At 39.1% G+C, this 20,504-nt stretch overlaps 1 protein-coding gene and 1 long non-coding RNA gene across 2 annotated transcripts in view; both read right to left on the reverse strand.

The window, feature by feature from the left end:
* The window catches only part of LOC141331510 (uncharacterized), a 421,481-nt gene that overhangs the window by 155,307 nt on the left and 245,670 nt on the right, over nucleotides 1-20,504 (reverse strand). The gene's annotated exons all lie outside the window — the stretch shown is intronic.
* Nucleotides 1,707-4,236, reverse strand: LOC141331127 (uncharacterized). The gene is made up of 4 exons (XR_012355235.1): nucleotides 4,108-4,236; nucleotides 3,548-3,610; nucleotides 3,105-3,180; nucleotides 1,707-2,437 (listed from the first exon to the last, which is right to left on the reverse strand). It is a non-coding gene; the product is annotated as an uncharacterized lncRNA (long non-coding RNA).

The following is a 20,504-nucleotide window of genomic DNA, read 5'->3' on the forward strand; positions in this document are numbered from 1 at the left end:
TAATTTTCCTTTACTGTAAAACTGAAAATACAGAAAATGAAATATGTAAATACACATTACAAAATGACAGTCAATTGTTTGCTCTTAACTATAATCATTTTCTTTAACAACAGAGTTCGTTTTAACATCAAAGAAAGTCAAATCACTTATATTCAAACGTCCATAATAACTTGACTTTAGCCGTAAATTACTCACAGTCAAATGTTTTCCAGGACTAAACTGTTGAAAGATTGCATTTCTGAGCTGTACTGTGCCATCATTCCTTCTCTTTCGTTTCTGAACATCCGCGCATCCGCCCCATGAGATCGCGATTTCAAAATAAAAGTCCCGGGGGAAATAATTCACTACAGATCTGGCCATTAAAAATGCATCTATTTTCACGCGGCAGCCTGCAATTGGGCACGTGTGGCCAAGCGTCCTACTGCAGGGGCTTTTTCAGATTTTTTGAGAAGCCCCTGTCTGCACCCTGCAGATCGAGGCGGGGCTGAATCTGGGGCGGGGCTGCATGTGTCGCCCCGCCCACATGCCTTCTCTTTGGTTGTAGGTAAATTAATAATGTCGAGATAACGTAACTCCCACAACTCATCTCATTGGTGGCAAATGACGTTGAAAACATTATGGAGTTAAGGGAAATGAAATAGCAGATAAAATAGCAAAGGAAGTTACTAAAAATAATCAAATTGATTTTACAGTTAGTATTAGTAGAACAGAAATTAAGAGTATTATTAAAAATAAATTAAAGAAACAATGGCAACAACAATGGGAAGAAAATAGGAAAGGACGATGGTTTCATAAGATTCAAAGGAGAGTGGGAGAAATAAGGTGTACACCCAGCTAACACAATTACGTCGTGACGACGTTACTGGACCGGACCATATTCGTCGCAGCGACGTACCAAATAACGTGCCAGCGACGTAACTTTGTGATTCCCATATTCGTCGTAGCGACGTTATTTGGTACGTTGCTGGAACGTGATGAGTACGTCTCCACGACCAAACTGGCACGTCGTGAGCACGTTACTATAAAGGACCACATTGGTCGCGGCGACGTTCCAAATAACGTACCAACGACGTAACTTTGTGATTCCCATATTCGTCGTAGCGACGTTATTGCGTTACGTTGCTAGGACGTGGCAAGTACGTCCTAACGACCAAACTAGCACCTTCCCAGTATTTTTAATATTTGCTTCTCACCTTTAGTCCTGTCCGAGGATGTGTTCCTACCACCTTGAAATCAGTATATAATGACAAACTCAAACATTTTCTGCTGTAAAAAACAAACACTAAATCCTTATGTTTTCAAATTGTTGTAGTTTTTGTAAATATATTCACTGCATACATGCAAACCAATACAAAATCATTAAATTCCAACAGAAAATCAGCAAAAACACAGTGCATTCATTTATTAAATCACCATTTATTCAGTTATTTTCTACATATACTAAGCCATTGCATTTTAAACATGACACCTATTATTTAACCATGTAAAGTGCTGCCAAGTCATTAGCACAAATAATTGAACACATCACATAAAGTACATAGTAATCAAAGAATAATACAACCACTGATTAAAATGTTTTACTTTTATTGAAAAATATTAAATATTTAATTAATGATGGGTATAGTATAATAATAGTTATCAGTAGCCTACTCTTATTAACAGAACTCCCCTAGTTTGGTACAAAAATACTGATACAAAGATAGAAACAATTCAGTAGTGAGTTCTGTATTACTTTAAGTTAATTTGTTTTCTGAGTGTCCTGTGAATGAAACACCTGCTACAAATATCTGGTGGTGAAGTGCTGTAATACTGCTTCACTCTCAGAAGCAAAACCTAAACAATTACCAAAGGACCGTAATTCTTCTCAGAAGATAACAGAAATAAAGAAAATAGCAACATTAATAAACAGTAAGAACATGTTAATATAACAATGTAGAGATTACATCTCCCCTGTATTAGGCCCACCCAAAAAACATACAGTAAATGAGCCTGTTGACTTTTTCAGAAAAATCTTAGATCTGTCCCCAGCTGTGGAGAAGACTCTTTGCTGAGAATTTAGGTTCTGGACAGTTGTGAGAGAAAAAGAAGAATGTCTTTCTTACCACAGCAGCAGAAGGTACTCTCTTCTGAGGAAAGGATAGGAGGGTGACACTTCACTCTTGATCTACTCTTGGAGAGCTGATGAGGAGTTTTGCTAAAGAATAAGGTTCCTGCTAAGCACTTGGTCTTTTTCAGCAAAGAGTACCTCTAATGCAGTGCCACATACTCCAGATTCTTTGCAAACTTGAAACTTTTAATAAAATTGACCATATTATTGTAGTCAGGTTTATTGTTTTTTATTATAACACATGGCAAATGTATGAGAAAATTATGTCAAAGGTGTTTTTCTTCCTCTTCGCTATCCTGAGGCTGTACTGTCAATATCCTTCTCTGGCAGCTGAAAGGGAGAATCACCTTGTTAATGTTGCTACTGTATGTACACACAACCAGTCAAAATCTGCAGTCTTTCAGTTTTTTTTTATGTTTTTCGACACACCAAAGCTATATTTATATTTAACTTACAATACAATAATAGTGTGAAATATTTTAATTTAAAATACGTTTTCTGTTGTTTTTCAAATAGACTTTAAAATGCATTTCTTTCCTGTGAGGCAAAGGTAAATTCTTCAGCCTTTACTCCAGTCTTCAGTTTCACATGATCATTCTCATATGATTTGATGCTCAAAAAACATTTTTGATTATTATCAATGTTGAAAACAGTTGTGCTACTTAATATTTCTGTGTAAACTGTGATTTCTTTTTAGGATAATTTTATAAATACATAGTTAAGGTTTACCTTTTTTTTTTTTTTACTTTTGTAACATTATAAATGTTTTTACTACCACTTCAGATCAGTTTAATGCATCCTTGCTATTAAGGTCTTCATAAAGAAAAAAAAAAACTTAAGTGACTCCAACCTAGTGTACACAACTAAATTGGGCAACACAGCATATTAGAATGATTTTGAACACTTACAACTGGAGTATTGATGCTGAAAATTCAGCTTTGAATTTAAATGAAAACACACCTTGTAATAAACAATGCACAGATTGCAAAGAACTTACATTCTGATGATTACTTCATTTTCCTCACAGCTGCCTTCCTCAGTCATTCCTAGGCCTTCTCATTTTTCACCTTTCCCTTGAATCCACATAAAATATAAATAAAACTAATTAACCAATTAATTTTATAGACAGTTTGTATAAGTTTGTATAAAACTGCAAATCTTCCTTTTGAAATCTTAAGTTATTCTCCAGCTTCTAAAGGAAAGGCACAATCTGTGGCCATGTTCACAGAGAATTTGATCTTACTATTAGGTGACCTGGCAAGGAGATTTAGCTTAAAACTTATTCATGAAACTCTTAAGAGTCCACAATAACCAAAAAGAGGGATACGTCATTTGCATTGACTTTTTCTTTGTTAAATTTCCACACTAAGCATGGGTCGGAGCTCTTAATACAAAGTGCACCAGATAGAAAAAATTAAGTTTAAAATGTACAGTACATACTTTTGTACACTAGGCCATGCCCCAGACAGACGAAGGTCCAGCCCCCAAAGTCTCAAACAAATCCTGTGGGAAACACAGCAAAGTGATGTGGTTGTGTATGATTTAGAAATAGGGGAGTCTTACATTGGTCAAATTCAGGCCAACTCAAATATTTTTTAAACATGTTTAAAAATGATCAGGAGCACAGGAGGTGCTCATGAAGGCAGTGGTTTACAATTGTGGTCCAGGTGACCCACAGCACTGCACATTTTGTATGTCTCTCTTGTTAAACCCACCTTCTTCAGATCATCAGCTCCTTAGGAAAGAGCTTCATGAACAAATCTGTCAGTAAAGAGAGATGTGTAAAATGTATAGTGCTGTGTGTCCCCAGGTCCAGGTTTGAAAACCACTGTTGTAAGTTACCATGACATATGACAATCATACGAGCATCAACAATTTCACAAAAATGTCTCCTGACTGAGGAAAAAACAAAATCATTCACAGGCTCTGGAATTAGACTATCAATTGATATCTATCTAGCTATGAGTAATTGAAATGATAAATCCAACCCTGTGGATTACCTGTCTCTCCTCCTGAGCATTTTGTTGTGTGGGTCCAGGAAGGATACTGCAGCACAACTCCTTTAACCATGAGAAAATGCAGTTCCAGCATGTCTTCACATCCAGGACAACAGAAGGGTCAGGGAGGCCTGAAATATAAATATTTAAGCCACTGAAATCAATTTAAATCTATATTTGTGCCTGAGTGACACTGAAACAATGAGGTTTAGTTTTTTACCGAGGATTTGCTGGGTTCTTTTGAACACAGTCTTCATGATGGATGATTTCTTGATCCTGGATCCTTTCTGCCATACACTTAGAGATGGTTTGGATGTCATGTGGTTGTGTCTAAAATACAAATAGCAGCACCATTAGTCCTGTTGCTTTATATATATTTTTTGGTACTGAACAAGTCAGGAACCAAATCAGTAAGTTACCTGTACTTGATACCCATCCCTAATCATAATCATGGTTGTCGTGTTGCTGCTGCCCAGACTCTCTCTCCACCTGTTATTAAAAAAAGTATGTTAGTTTTGAATAAAACATTGATAAAACAATGAACAATGAATAAAGCATTCAAACTACTACTTAAAAAAAAATAGGCTCAATACATTTAGTGCAACAATATGAAAAATTATCCAGAGACCAGCTTTGAGGATGTGCCCACGACGTTTCTGGGACCTTAGCCAAAATCCTTAAACTACTACATAGTAACAATGAACATCATTTCTAATAAGCAACTCACTGAATGAACTGGTTCACTGGCAGTAAGGACATAAAATAGTGAACTATTTGTTGGATACATATTTGTTAAAACTAAACTATCAGATCTGTTTGTCAATGAAAAGTCACTAGCATAAAAATGATGCAAGTTATGTATGTAAAAATGTTGTATGTAAAAACCAATAACATGTAACGAGCAAATTACACCATTTACAGGCCTGTTAATCGACAGGAAAGCAGGACATTATTAATCCCACATACACTGAATGGGATTTCGGCAGCCTCGGTCTAATTAAAAGTTTATATAACATCAGTGGTTTATATTTAAGTTTACAATACGGCTAGGCTAGCATGAGCATAGTCAGATGCGAACGACAAGCAGTCAACGTTACTATGGTAGAATTTAAAAAAAAATGAATACTGTATAGTTTATCGTGGGTAAATTTCAAACTAGACTAAAAATAAGGTATAACATTTTAATTTAGGATTTTAAAAGTTAACTTAACGTTACCACAGACCGCCTCCAGAACTAAGCTAATTAACTTTAACATTAACCAAACAGGGCATTTATTTATTAAATTAATATAGAAAACCTCCAAAAACACAAAACACTACTTATCTTACGTGTCATCTAACGTTATATCAGCAAAAAAATATGAATAAGAGAAGATTTTAAGCGCTTACCTTTTCCTTCTCGTCCGTCTTCTGGAAGTTGACCGTTAATGACGGGTACGCGCACGGGGCACTTACGCAGCACTCAGAAAGTGACGTGCGCTGGTTTTAACCATGGTTTTAACCTTAACATTTGTCCCGTTCCCCCTTTCAATAAACCATTCACAACCATAAATTATCACCATTTGCTAAGCAAACTATTTGGTTTTTGTTTTGCCATTAATTTGATGACAAACATTTCTATATTTTAAATGACGGGTTATACAATAATTCATTCCATCATGCAAAATGCTTGACGAATTCAGTATATTCCCCATATTATTGGCTATTAAAACGGGTTACACCTTTAAAAATAAGCTTAATACATGTAGTGCAATAATATGAAAAGTTAGTTGGAGACCTGCTGACCACGTCGCTATAACGTTTCCCACGCGACCAACCAGCAACGTCTTTTAAGGACGTGCCTACGACGTTTCTGGGACGTTAGCCAAAATTCAAAAATATGGAACGTTACCACAACGTCCTCACGACGTTGTCATAAAGTAATGTCACGCTGACCAAATGACGACCAACTGGCGACGTCCTCACAACGTACTGTGTTTGCTGGGCAGGGAGGAATAGGCGAGAAGAGACAATAATATCAAGGCTTCGGTTTGGACACTCGGGATTAAATAGAACATTACTGAAAATAGGTAAACATGGCACAGGGAAATGTGAATATTGCGGGCATGAAGAAACAGTGGAACAAGTCATATTAGAATGCAGGAAATATGAAACTGAAGACAATTGACCTTATGCACGGAGCGTAATATGGAATTACCCATATAACCAAAAGATGGCAGCAGAGGATTATTTATTATGCAGCTGCCTTTTAAAGTCCCTATATTTTTCAAGACTTCTTGCTTTTCGATTTATTATAAAATTACTAGTATAATAAATTGTAGTACTTTTACCGTCCTTAAGTATATAGTATAGCAAGTGCAGAAAATCATTAAGCTCACACACAAACAGCCTATAAAAGTGAATTATTTAAATATTAATATATAGTTCACTACAAATACATTAAATAATTATGGTATAATAATTAAATAATGCACCCAATATGAATCGATAGGAATATGAAATATTTTATAAAATTTAATAACTACATCTTTTAAGTTTTATCTTGAACTGTAAAATCTGTTGATCTATCTATCTATCTATATATATATATATATATATATATATATATATATATATATATATATATATATATATATAACCAATACTTGTTACCGCTGTAGTTTTGTTACTCTAAATTTAGTCTGAATCATTTAAGCTCTTTTTTGCCATCAGCTTGTCAGATGTTTGGTCCAGTTATTACTGTCGATCATAGCAATATATCACGCATATTTAGCCGATTTACTCTCCTATTTTTTTAAACTGGCATTTGTCATTCTTGAAACGGTATACATGGACACTTTTCTTCGATTGTGAGTGGATTATGTAGAGAAAACGAACAAAGTACGCTCATATTATGGCACAGTACAGTTGACCAGAAATGCCTTAGCTGGCTTGACTAAACAAGTAATCCGATATGGTCAATTAATAGCGAAATTAGAAGAAATCAAAATATGTTTCAATTTAGTAGATATACTTCGGGAAGGGTCAACAGATTGTTATAGGGTGTTATTTCAATTTCTTAAAGAAATTAATGTATTTGAGCACAGAGGACCCAGACTGCTGTTTCGCGTGTCATTAGACTGTGGGAGGGAGAATCAGAAATAACTGTGAACATTATTATCTTAAATAAATTACAGTGAAATTCATTTATGTGTCGTCATAATTCATTCATGTGTCATTAATGTTTGTAATTATAAACAACTCTGATGTTTAACAACCCTTTTCTATTTATTAATTTAATAGTGGACACTCTTGCTTAGAATTTTCCACATTTATGTATCTTATTAACAATTAAGACAATAATCAAAAAAGCTGTAAATAAACACCACTGGTTAACATTTTGATTTATAGTCACGGATTGCCAGAATTGAGATAACTAAACAGCGGAAAGATGTCTTGCTTGTAAATGTATGTAACCTTGGACCACAAACCAGTCATAAGCGTACGTTTTTCAAAAACTTAATTGAGATTTGTACACATCTGAAAGCTGAATAAATAAGCAAAGGATTTCAGCGTTTATATAAAACGTATAATTCATAAGTATAGTTTCCAACTGCATTTCCTGTTTATCGTGGCAGCGACGTCAATCCATTTCACTAACCAATGAGATGAGTTGTGGGAGGGATGTTGCGTCGACGTCATTAATTTACCTACAACCAATGAGAAGGCATGTGGGCGGGGTGACACGTGCAGCCCCACCCCAGATTCAGCCCCGCCTCGATCTGCAGGCTGCAGACAGGTGCACTTGGATTTTTTTACAACGTTGTTGCGCTTCATATAATATCCACCAGGTGGCGCAAGGAACAATATTCTGTAGCCAAACCCTGCACAAAGAGGGCTATTTGGACAGTATTTATGTCTGTTGTTTCAATATCTGGCGCCATAATCGGTAATTCATTCTGTATGTAACGGCAAAGTATTTATAATTTCGTTTCTTTTTTATTAAGTTAATTTAGAAAAAAAAAAGTTTGGAGCATTTTTGTTCGTTAAACGTAAGCTTTTTGTTTCTTAAAGACCAAGCGGCAGACAGTGAGTTGCCCTACTCTGTGTTTCAATTTGCCTTCTCAAATCACGAATTGGCTAAAGTAAAATCCATAGATGTAAAATAAAAGATATAAATAATAATAGATATAAATGTGCGCTATTAGGTGCATATCCAATCGTTTGTGCGGAGAGAGCAAAACACATTTTTAGGACACGAAGGCTCAAGTTCTGGAAAATATTTAACCGTTATTTTTTGTCACACATGATAAATAAATATGTAGAAAGACTTAAATTACTACTTAACGGAAAAAAAAAAAAAAAAACTGTTTTATTATGTAGCTAGTCCGTAAAGATGCATTTCTCTCTAAAGGCGCGTCCAACGAGGATATGAGGAGGATTGTTAACTGCATCATCACTGACTCAGAAAACAGTAGTTTCTAAATAAATAATTAAAATATCTCCTTACTATTTGACAGTCATGGTATTTACTTTTGCAAGTGTTTTGTGGCAAGCTTTAAACACGGAACCCTTCCAAGCTGTGCTGAACGTGCGCTCAATGCTGCTGACAGGACCGTCCGAGCCACTCTTGAAAGTCATGGTAAGCTGGTCTCGTGTTTCCACCAGCGCTGCAATTTTTTTTTTAATCACCACTGAATGTCTAAAATATAATTTTAGCCCGCATTTGATCTTTGACGGACTAAAATGCAGGGCTATAATACGTCTTAAAAGTGGAACATGGAAATATAATGGATGTACTGCGAAAAAAGTTTTATACTCGACATTGTTTCCAAATGGTTAAATGTGAGATTCTGGAAACGAGAATTAAAATTTAGCATGAACGGTCGGGTCGGGAAGAAAATTATTCTAAGCGGGTATATATATATATATATATATATATATATATATATATATATATATATATATATTATTCTAAGGGTGTATATAGTTATATAGCGGGAGCGGGTGGATGCGGAATAAAACCTCGTGGGAGCGGGACTAGAAAAGCACTTTGTTACAGCCTATAGACTATTTAGATACTTCAACATCAAATAAAAAGTTATTCATAAGCAGGAGCAGTTTCATTATTGTTTTCTTTTCTTTTTTCCTGATGAACTTTTATTAGACTGCATTGGAAACAGAAATGTTAAGTTAGTTTTTTTTCCCCAACCGACAACCGACATCGTTAGTTATTATTAACCGACAAGATTGTGTTAAATTACATTTAAATTTGAACTGATTGGTGGCTGTGACACATTAAAAACAGCTAAATTCGTTTTCGGGGATTAATTTCACACAAGCAAAAAGCAGCATAAACATCAGAACATCATGCGCAGAGCTTGTGCGCAGAGAAAAACCTAAGCTGTATATAAAAGAAATAAATATGCCCATATGTGAAATATATTTTTCTGAATGAATAATAAATTAACAAAACAAAAGAGAAAAAAATAACAAGTACAAAATTACAAAATACATGATAAATTTCAACATTTTAAACCAACAGCAAATGAAGATTTGCATGTTTGAGAGGTAACTCGTCTTTTTCATACCATTTATACAATTTTAGATACACTTTATTTGATTGATTTGTGTTAGAGGAAAAATATAAACTATAGTTTGGAGTGTTAAAAATTTATTTTATGTAGTATTATTATTAGTAGTAGTATTTTCTTTAGATTTCTTTTTGCGTTTTTTTGTGCTGTACATTATGATGGCGCGCTGCCCATGCAGTTTTTTTTTTTTTTCTTAAAAAAAAATTAAAGGAAAGGAAACCATTTAGATTTGGCCTAATGTCCATGTAAGTACTATAGCCTACCCTAGTATTATATCCTAATATTGAAAATAATGTAGACAAATAAACAGAAGGCTCATTTTTCAAAACAATAAAGCTTTTATTATATGACTGACAACGAATACAATTGTTAAGTATCACAAGTGCTATAAGGACTAAGATATCAGGATTAAATTATATCTCTTTAAAAAACTGTTTAACATGAAAAATATAATTTTATTCCATGTCGCGGTGTTATGTGTAGTGGGGACACGGTGTAAGACAAAGAAACAGGTAAGCCAACTCTAGATCAGTGAGTCTCAAGCCACCCCCCTTCCCCTGGTTTGCATTTGTATAGCTCCAGTAATCATTTACATATAAAAGCTACACCAAGGCCAAGGTGACATGAATCATGGGGGGTGTCAGGTGCTAAGCCTTCCACATCAATTTTTGGCAGTTCCCGACAATTAGACAATTTAGACAGTTTTCAAGAATATTTAGTATCACTGGTGTGAAAATGCTGTTAGATGCCGGTGGAGTAAACGGGAGTTGAGAAAGTTGAAAGTGAGGGACAGACGCATCCTCCACTGGACTGGCAGATCCAGCTATTTTAGCCTCCTGAGACCCCGCCCATTGACTTATGTCCTCTGTAGTGGACCTTGTGTTTTCATGCATTTTCTTTGAATTTTTTGAGCTACTCTGTCAAGTCCTGTTGTACTGTGCAGAGGACATCCTGGGCTTTCTAGTGATATGTCATTTGATTGGCTGGCATGCTAGGAACCACTTCTTACACTGAATCCAATATGGCCGGCATACAAATGAGCACATTTTATGGGAAGGAGAGAGATATGTAAAATTTTGCTTTTTTACATGTTTTTTACTATTATTATCACATATATATTTGTTTATTAAAGTGTCAGTAACAATACATTTAGCTTTCAAAGCTGTTAAATTGTTTATGATTCAAAATATCATCCTTTTTTAAATGTCAACTATAGTGGACATCAGGACCATCTTAATGTAATTAATGACTGCATGTTGTAGGAGGCAGAACTGAAGCAGAGAGGATTTTTATAAGATAGTTGAGGGAGACTCTGACTTAGAGCTGTCAGATGAGGATAAATTTGAATGTAACATACAAGAAGATGTTGAAGAAGAGGAAGAAATTGCAGGAGACTCAGATGAGCAGACTGAGACAGACACAGAGACAGAAAAGGAAGAACAGGAAAGATGCCGCACTCTGTGGTTCTGCAGCAGGACAATGCACACCAGCAAATTCACTTCTGAATGGTTGAAGAAAAAAAAAATGAAGACTTTGGAGTGGCCTAGCCAAAGTCCTGACCTGAATCCTATTGAGATGCCCACAGCATGACCTTAAAAAGGCGGTCCATGCTCGAAAACCCTCCAATGTGGCTGAATTACAACAATTCTGCCAAGATGAGTGGGCCAAAATTCCTGCACAGCGCCGTAACAGACTCATTGCAAGTTATGGAAAATGCTTGATTTCAGTTGTTTTGTTTTTGTTACATAAATGTTGGATTAATATCCCTTTACAGCCATATTCTGTACAGTTTTGTTGTCTGAGTTTGGGTGTCGTTTCGAACTAAAATGGTCCTGTGGTCCACTACAGTGGACATGCTGTAAAATTAAAAATAAAAACAAAACGTAAAAACTCTAAATTGTAGAATTTTTTTTAAACCCAAAGGATGTAGGAAATCACAAAAAAAAAAAAAAAAAAAAAAGAGACACTTTTTTTCTTTGGGTCTCAGGAGGTTAGGCTACTTTGGACTTAAAGTTAATAAGGTAGTAAGTTGCATTGTCCGATAAAAAAAAAATTATCAGAACTATCAGCACAGTATATAACACTGGTTGCACAATAGAAAGAAATATGCAAACACTAGCTATGAGCCATGTCAATTTCGACACAAAAGTTTAAAGATCAGTCAGTACAAGTTTTTTTATTACTCTCCAGTTTAAACAGCTCCGATCATTTTAACCTGGAACTAGGTTTAAGTATGGTCTGTGAAACCGGAGGGAAGTGTTTTTTTTTTTTTTTTTTTTTTCAGTTATCTTAAAAGTAGCAGTTAATGAGGCCATCAGCGGCAGTATAAAGAGCAAAATGTTTATGAATAGCCGAATGGGAATGGGGGTGAATGCTGTCTGTTGCCTTGTAATCAACATATTATTGAGACTCTTTGCCCGCCATGTCATTTCGTAGGAGTGGGAGACACGTGTCTAAACCAAAGCCAAAGCACCCGCTAAAAGTTCATGTTTGGGGAGCAATATCCACACTGGGTCCGGGACCGATTGCAATCTTCGAAGGCATAATAGACCGGTCTTTCTTTGAAAATGCTATTGTAACAGAAACTGCTGCCCCATACATTAGGGAAAACATCGGAGCACATCACCGTTTTTTCCAGGACAATGACCCGAAGCACACTGCTGCAGGCAGACTCATTGAACAGGGTATAAACTGGGTTAAGACCCCCGCCGAATCCCGCGACATGAATCCCATTGAAATGGTGTGGAATGCTCTGATAGATTATATTTGAAAAGTAGCAAAACCAACTACAAAGTCTGATTATTATTATCATTATTATTACTATTACTAATATTATTATTATTAGCCTTTATATACAATTATTATTGTATATGTTTTTATTTTCGTTTATATTCGTTTCCCCCCTTAATTTGGCTCTCTTTACTTAACGTTCATGTAAATGATACTGTAAATGCTTGACATATGCTATATCACTGATTTTTACTGGAATGTAGTTTAAAGGTTGAATTGAACATATATATTTTTTTTGTTTCGTCTAATTAATAGACTAGACTATATAAATACTAAACTGTTTTACTGAGGAATGAATCATTCACGTAGTTTCATTTGTAAATGAAAACATGCTCATTTATCGTCACACACGGGCATAAACACAATCAAAAAGTCAAAACTTTATTGGCATAATTGTCAGGCGTTAAAAATAAATAGCCCTAACCAGTTATTAAAATAATAAAAGCCTAATAATAATAATAATAAATAATAAGTGATTTAGAGCTATCTACTTTTTTGTTTATTGTGAATCGCTTAACCTAAATAACGTTCTGTATGCTATTTGCCATATATTTAACAAATACTGCAAACGACAATTATGCCAATAAAGTTTTGACTTTATGATTGTATTAATGCCCGTGTGTGACCATAAACGATTTACAAATGGAACGTGAATGATTCACTCGACAATGAAACACTATATAGGTTATCTATTTATTAGACTAAAAAAAAAATGAATATATATATATATATATAGGCTACATGTTAAATTCAACCTATAAACTGCATTCCAGTAAAAATCCCAGCCATATAGCATAATCAAAGCTTTAATGGCATGTCAGCATTTATCATTTAGATTCAGAATGTTAAGAGATCGAAATGAAGGGGAAAATAATGAATATAAACGAATAATACATTTTTTACGGAAAAAAGAGGATCAATTAATGGATAAGACTGTGGGATGCATAAAATTTTTTGTGCAGGGCTATTTAATTTGAAGTACTTTATGTAATATTTATTCATGATCAACTTTTGAATGCTGTCTACATCGCGCACAGACAGCATTCGCATATACAGCATTGCTTATTGTTAATATAATAACTTAATATTGTATTAATTTCTATAACAATTAATATAATCATTTCTTAACTCAAAATAAAATATTAATAAACCTATCTCTGATAATCCTGGGTTATGGTCACGCAGGTTTGTTTATGCATTAAACATAAGGATGTCGTTACCTCGACAAAATGATCTCGTGGCCACGACATAATATGACGTTCCCATGAGTTAATATGACGTTCCCACGAATTAATATCTCGTGGCAACGACATACAGTAATATGACGTTCCCACGAGTTTATATGTCATGGCCACGACAAACATAAGTGAACCGAAGGTGTCCCCTCCAGGTCACCGTACAAACGAGTCTTTTAGCTTGCAGCGATGTTTGCTGCCGCTTCAGTTCAGTGCATTACATGACTGCCCCCTACTGATCATGTCTTTCCTGTGTCAGAGCATTTTCTAGGATCCCTCACAATACACCAGCGTCACGCGAGACCACTTTACTTCCCGCGTGCATTTTAAATGGCCAGATCTGTATATACACAAATAAAATAGTGAAATAATAAACAAAAATACTATTTCAGTTTCTAAGGGCAGCATACTCCCCGCATGGTATAATGAAATTATGCCACTACTTCTTGACATTGACCTCTTTTTTGCTTTTCAGTCATGTCTCTAATTTTCCGAAGAATAGAGAATGTGTAGCTTTCGTGCTAGCAAAGATACACGGAGACAGGATGCAACTGAACTCAGCGGTCTCGTTTTATTGAATGCTTGTCTTAACAACACATCAGACAGCGCGTTCACCAACTACTCTCTTTCTTAAAGGGGAACATACCGCATAACCATGTATGTATGTGAATGTCGGTGCTGTGTGAATTGTGTCTCTTATTCAATTATGTGTGAGGTGCTTGTATCTACTCCTACAAATGACTATTTCCGAGATTGGTCTCATAAAGAATTTAGTGGTTCCTTGGTCCACAATTTTCAGTTCCACTTTACGAACCAATTTGTCTGCAATTAAAATGTTTTTTTTTTACCACAAGTCCAATAGGCCAGTTGTTCCTTGGTGCTTGACTATCTTTCAAAAGCACAACATCACCAACTTTTACGTTTGTTTTAGCATCAGGCCATTTTTTGCGATTCTGCAGTGTCGACAATACTCCCTTCGCCATCTTTTCCAAAAGGTATCGGCAAGACACTGCACTTGTTTCCATTGTTTTGTGTGAAGATCAGCTCTTCCTAAAAGCAAGAGGACAGGAGCATCGGGATCAACAGCAGGGATCTGACTTGCAACTGCCCTTAGGTGAGGATAATGGCGAGCCACCTCTGGAGAGGGAATCTCTGTTCTATCATCTGGCAACATATCACACTCTATCAATGTTGGCAGTGAGAGTTTTGTACATCCATCCAGAGATTCTATGATAAATTTGGTGGCTTTCCATCCAGTAGTCTGATTCACCCCAGCACAGGTCTTAATAGTGTATGACGTGGAATTGGCTTTGATCTCAAAAAGATTGAAGAACTCTGTCTTGGCTAAAGATCTGTTACTTTGTTCGTCCAAGACAGTGTACAACCTTACTGCTTTCTCTCTTTTGCCTGTAGGATACACAATCACCAGTAAAAATTTTGGAACATGATCTTCCATGACCAGACTCACCGCATATCTCTGTGCATTTTGAAATAACTGAGGTGGACGAGGTCTCAGTCTGCTCCCCGCATTGCTCTTTCTCCTTGACAAGCCTTTCTGGAGTTAAGACTGCTGAATCTGGGTGCAAAGCTGCAACATGCCATTCGCTGTTACATTCCAAGCATTTTATTGGTACCTTGCAATTTTTTGCAATGTGTTTGTTCGAGTCACAGCATTTAAAAAAGATACGGTTCCCTTCCGGGAACTCAAGCTGCGTCTGAAACGCTATGGGGAACCACGCTCTGAATCCGTATCGACTGTCCAATAGGAGGGCTTGACGTCGCGGGCGTGATGACATCACCGACCAGGAAGATATAAAAGCATGTGCGCCGGCAACGGCGTCAGCTTCTGTCATTCAGTGAAGCGCTCTGTGTCTGTTTGTTTTTACGTTTTTTTGTGCCAGTTTGCACAAGCTTACTTTTCTGAGTGAAACATGTCTTTAAATAGGAGTTTTGTGGGCAAAAGTCTGAGCGAGGGCAGATCGCGTTTCAGACTGTGTGTTCCTCCCTGTCAGCGTTACATTACTGATGGGGATACACACAGTCTGTGCGTGGTCTGCCTGGGACCTTTTTCAGAAAGGAGCCTTCACTAGCGTTCCCCACGGTGCTGGTCCCGCTTCCGTTGAGGCGGAGCAGCGGTTGCATTCGTGGGGTTCACAGTTAGATCTGGTGGAGGGAATTGTAACCCCCTATCTTCTTTCTCACCCGCCAGATCTCTAGCCCGTTCTCAGGGGTTGGAAGCCCGCTCTGCAGTCTCTTCCCCCCGGGAAACGGGCTCGGCGCTCCACCTATCTTCCTCTGAGGAGGAGGATGTGGTGGGCACCGCTGAGGATCCGCTCCCTCAGTCGCCCCAGTACGAGGAGCTGTTGGAGGTGGTAATTCAGGCGGTGTCCAAGTTGAACATCGACACATTGGAACATTGGCCCCCCGCGAAACATTATGAGCCGCAGCGAAGCAAATTAGATGAACACTTCCTGCGGACCATGTCGGTGTTGCAGGCATACCAAGCCGACCTGCTGAACGATCTTAACGCCGGCGAGGAAGTTGACATAAACGAGCTTCGTCGTACCGCTGATCTTGCTCTCCGTGCCACCAAGGAGCCCCGGGTTCTATGGCAGCCATGGTGGCCGCGGAAAGGTACCTTTGGTTGACCCTGTCCGATATGAAGGAAAAGGACAGGGTCTTCCTTCTGGACGCTCCGCTTGCCCCTTCTGGCCTGTTTGGTGACACAGTAGATTCTGTCATCAGCAGGTACCAGGAGGCACACAAACAGGCAGCGGCGTTTCAGCGGTACCTTCATCGGCGCATTATAGCAGGGACTACTGGGCATGAGCAGTCCCTCCCGTGTACTAGCTCCTCGTACCGTGAGGCACAGAAAGAGAGCATCGCTACCCGAACCCCTCCACATCGGGATCGGGGCCAGAGGCGCTCTAAGCCCTATCAAGGACGAGCGGGTAGCACCGAATTCCACGTCTCTCCCCGATGCCCTCAGGAGACCAGTCTGCTACCCCTGCCAGGGTTACAGGGCGCAGTGGTCTCCTGCGAGTCAAAACCTCGGTCTGTTCCGCCCGCTTGCGTAGCTGAGCCGAGGGGCTCGCTATCCCTATGGGGGTCCCTAGAGCAGTTAGTTCGGATTTTTCCTGCCGGTCCGTTATTACAGGTCACCGAGCTAGCAGTTCAGGCAACACCAGAGGCCAGTCTCGAGAGGCTGGTTCCGTTAGTAGACTATTTAGCAGCGTGGGAACTACTGCCAAACGTGTCTGCGTGGGTCCTGCGCACTGTAGAGAAAGGATATTACATCCAGTTCGGCACCCCGCCGCCTTTTGAAAGGGTTTTTCCCACCAATGTGGCCCCCGAGCAGGCTCTGATTATGGAGCAAGAAGTAAATACCCTCCTGAGGAAGGAGGCCATCGAGGTGGTCCCTTCCTCACGAGAGGGAAGCCGGGTTCTACAACCGGTACTTCATTGTTCCAAAGAAGGATGGGGGCTTGCGTCCCATTTTAGATCTGCGTCGGCTGAACCGCTCAGTCAAGAGGCTGAAGTTCAGGATGCTAACACTCATTTAGGTTGTGTCTCAAATCAGGTCCGAGGACTGGTTTGTCACGATAGATCTAAAAGATGCATACTTTCATGCCTCCATCCTTCCTCAACACAGGAAGTTCCAGAGGTTTGCTTTCAGGGGCAACGCTTACCAATATCGTGTTCTTCTTTCGGCCTAGGACTCTCACCCCATACGTTCACGAAGTGTGTGGATGCAGCGCTGGCTCCTCTGTGACTCCAGGGCATTCACATACTAAACTACATAGACGATTGGCTGATTTTAGCTCAATCAGAACAGTTAGCGGCTCAACATCGAGATGTTGTTCTCCCTCACATGAGAACGCTGGGGTTAAGACTAAACGCCAAGAAAAGTGTGCTATCTCCATTACAGAGGACAACTTATCTAGGTGTGGTGTGGGAATCGACCACGATGCACGCACGTCTGTCTGTCACGGATCGAGTCGATCCTCACTGTAGTCAGGAGAGTCAGAGAAGGCCAGTCACTTACTGTAAAAGAGTTTCAAAAACTATTGGGTCTGATGGCAGCTGCGTCCAACGTTATACCTTTTGGCCTGCTGTACATGAGGCCCTTACAGTGGTGGCTCAAGACCCAAGGGGAAACCCACTTCGCACAATCAAGGTCACGCGGCGAGGCTTACGTGCCTTAGACATGTGGAAGAAAACTTGGTTCTTGTCTCAGGGCCCGGTACTGGGAGCTCCTTGTCGCCGTGTTACGCTGGCGACGGATGTGTCCCTCACCGGTTGGGGAGCGGTCATGAGTGGCCGCTCAGTCCGCGGTCTGTGGAATGGTCGCCATCTCGCTTGGCATATCAACTGTCTAGAGATGCTGGCCGTGTTTTATGCACTAAGACACTTCCTACCGGACCTGAGAGATCGCCATGTTTTGGTGCGCACCGACAACACAGCGGTGGTTTACTATATTAATCACCAGGGGGGTCTGCGTTCCAGATCCTTCTGTGGTCCCAGGACTAGGGTTGGGTATCGTTTGAATTTTATCGATTCTGATTCCGGTTCCGATTCTGCTTATCGATTCCGATTTTTATCGATTCCTAATTTCCGATTCCAATATGATAAAAAAAATTCATTAAAAAGTTTTTAGTCAAACATATTTATTCTGTATTTTGCTTATGGTTTTACCAAAAAATACCACAGAAAACAAACAACTAGTCTAATATAAATTTCAAACATTAAATTGTTAAAGACAAGTAATAAAATAAGAGCAAATCAATTAGCAATAGCATAAATAAATAAAACTGAACAAATGTCAGGTACAGAAATTGAAATCAAAAGTTTAAAAACACTGCATAGTTTTATTTTCATAAATAAAATATTGATTAGTCCTCATTAAATTTATAAAAGATATTCAGTCAGTTAATGATTTTCTTTTGTTCTTTGATTAACATTTATGACAGGCGGCACGTTTATTAGACGGCTGTCTCTTTAACACCGAACACAGACCTAAGCATACTGTTACACATGCGTTTTCTTTCTTATCTGTTTAAGTTCACTCAAGACAAAAAAAAAAAACGCTGTGTTTATGAGGATATGCTGACGTATTTCGTTCATACGGGTCAATAAATGTGAAAGAGAAGTCAGTTCCAGGCCGGAACAACCTTTTCTGCAGTGGAAATGCACGGAAATGTTTCGAGAACGGACACAGGTCGGGAACCCGCATCAGGACCGCTGTTCTCCGTGCTCGCTTTTCAGATGTGTGCGCTGCACGCAAACAATGCGGAAGTTCTTTTCTTTCCTTCACTTAAATCGTTTGAAAATCACATTAAAATGCGAACGCGGGAATCGTTAAGCGGAATCGAAATGCGTGTGTCTTATCGAATACCCGGTTAATGGAAATTTGGAACCGGTTCTAAAATGGAACCGGTTCTCGATACACAACCCTACCCAGGACAAACTCCTTTCGCTGAAAGCAGTTCATATTCCTGGGCATCTCAATTTGGGAGCAGACATCCTGTCGAGGCAGGGGCTGAGGCACGGGGAATGGATGCTTCACCCAGACGTGGTGCAGCAGATTTGGAAAGTGTTTGGTCAGGCTCAAGTGGATCTCTTTGCAACTCAAGAGACATCGCAATGTCCCCTTTGGTACTCTCTAACTCATCCAACTCCCCTGGGGCTGGATGCTATGGTACAGACGTGGCCGAGGGGGCGTCTGTACGCTTTCCCCCTGATCGCTCTGCTCCCAGGAGTTCTGGAGAGAGTTTGCCGGTACGGAATCAGTCTACTCCTGGTAGCCCCGTACTGGCCGGCCCGAGTATGGTTCTCGGACCTGATTTCCCTTCTTGACTAGCCTGGAAAAAATCCAGACCCTAATCTATTAAGATTTAGGGTCTGGCATCGAGCAATGAAAACTGCCTAACTCGAGGGGCGGCACCAAGCATGCCTTTGAAACTCTAACTGCACGCAATTGGATAACACCACGACCAATCACAACAATACACGCTTAGCTACCAGCAGAGCTAAATGATGTTTCGTTAATAAAGTTTGGGAGAAGCGCGTCAGATACTTAGCGTAAACATCACAAGTCAATCAGCGCCATAGGTTTAAATACAGCTGACTCACCTCAATTCACTCGATGGTTTATCAGTAACCCTCCACCACCCCATCTCATCACTCCGAGTTCTCACTACTCCTATTGGGGGGTACTCTGGGTTTGGCCACTCCCGAGCTCGGAGCCCTTCACCAGACAGCACGCCAAACATGCACTACTATTCTCCGGCTAATTATATGTAAGCGTGAACTCGTGAACTGATAGATTAAACTTTTGCCGTATCCAGTCGACCAAACAGCAAAAACGTCCTTCTTGCAAAGGAACGATTCGAGTTTTCGGTTTTCTGTTCCTCTTTTATATGGAAAGCCAAGTTTAACTCATTCAATGTAGCGGCCAAAGCCGTTTCAAACAACTTGTTGTTCATCTGTAGCGACAGCGATCTTTCAAAGTTTACTACATGATTCGGACGTCGTAGCGCTGTCGTCATCAGCTTAGCTCGCCTCTGGCCCGCCTACATCAGATACACCAATTTGATTGGTTCCCACAACTGCTTACGTAATGCAGTAACCTGCATCATTACTCGATGCCAGAGTGTCTTGCAGAGACAATTCAAATTGTGCTCTCGCAAGACCTCTGGATTTCCAGGGTACTTCTCGACGGCTCTCCTTGGGAGATTCCCGTCAGGAGGGATCTCCTCTCACAGGCGGGAGGCACCATTCTTCACCCCCGCCTGGAGCTGTG

The sequence above is a fragment of the Garra rufa genome, chromosome 3 (assembly GCF_049309525.1).
Source record: "Garra rufa chromosome 3, GarRuf1.0, whole genome shotgun sequence".
NCBI lineage: Eukaryota > Metazoa > Chordata > Actinopteri > Cypriniformes > Cyprinidae > Garra > Garra rufa.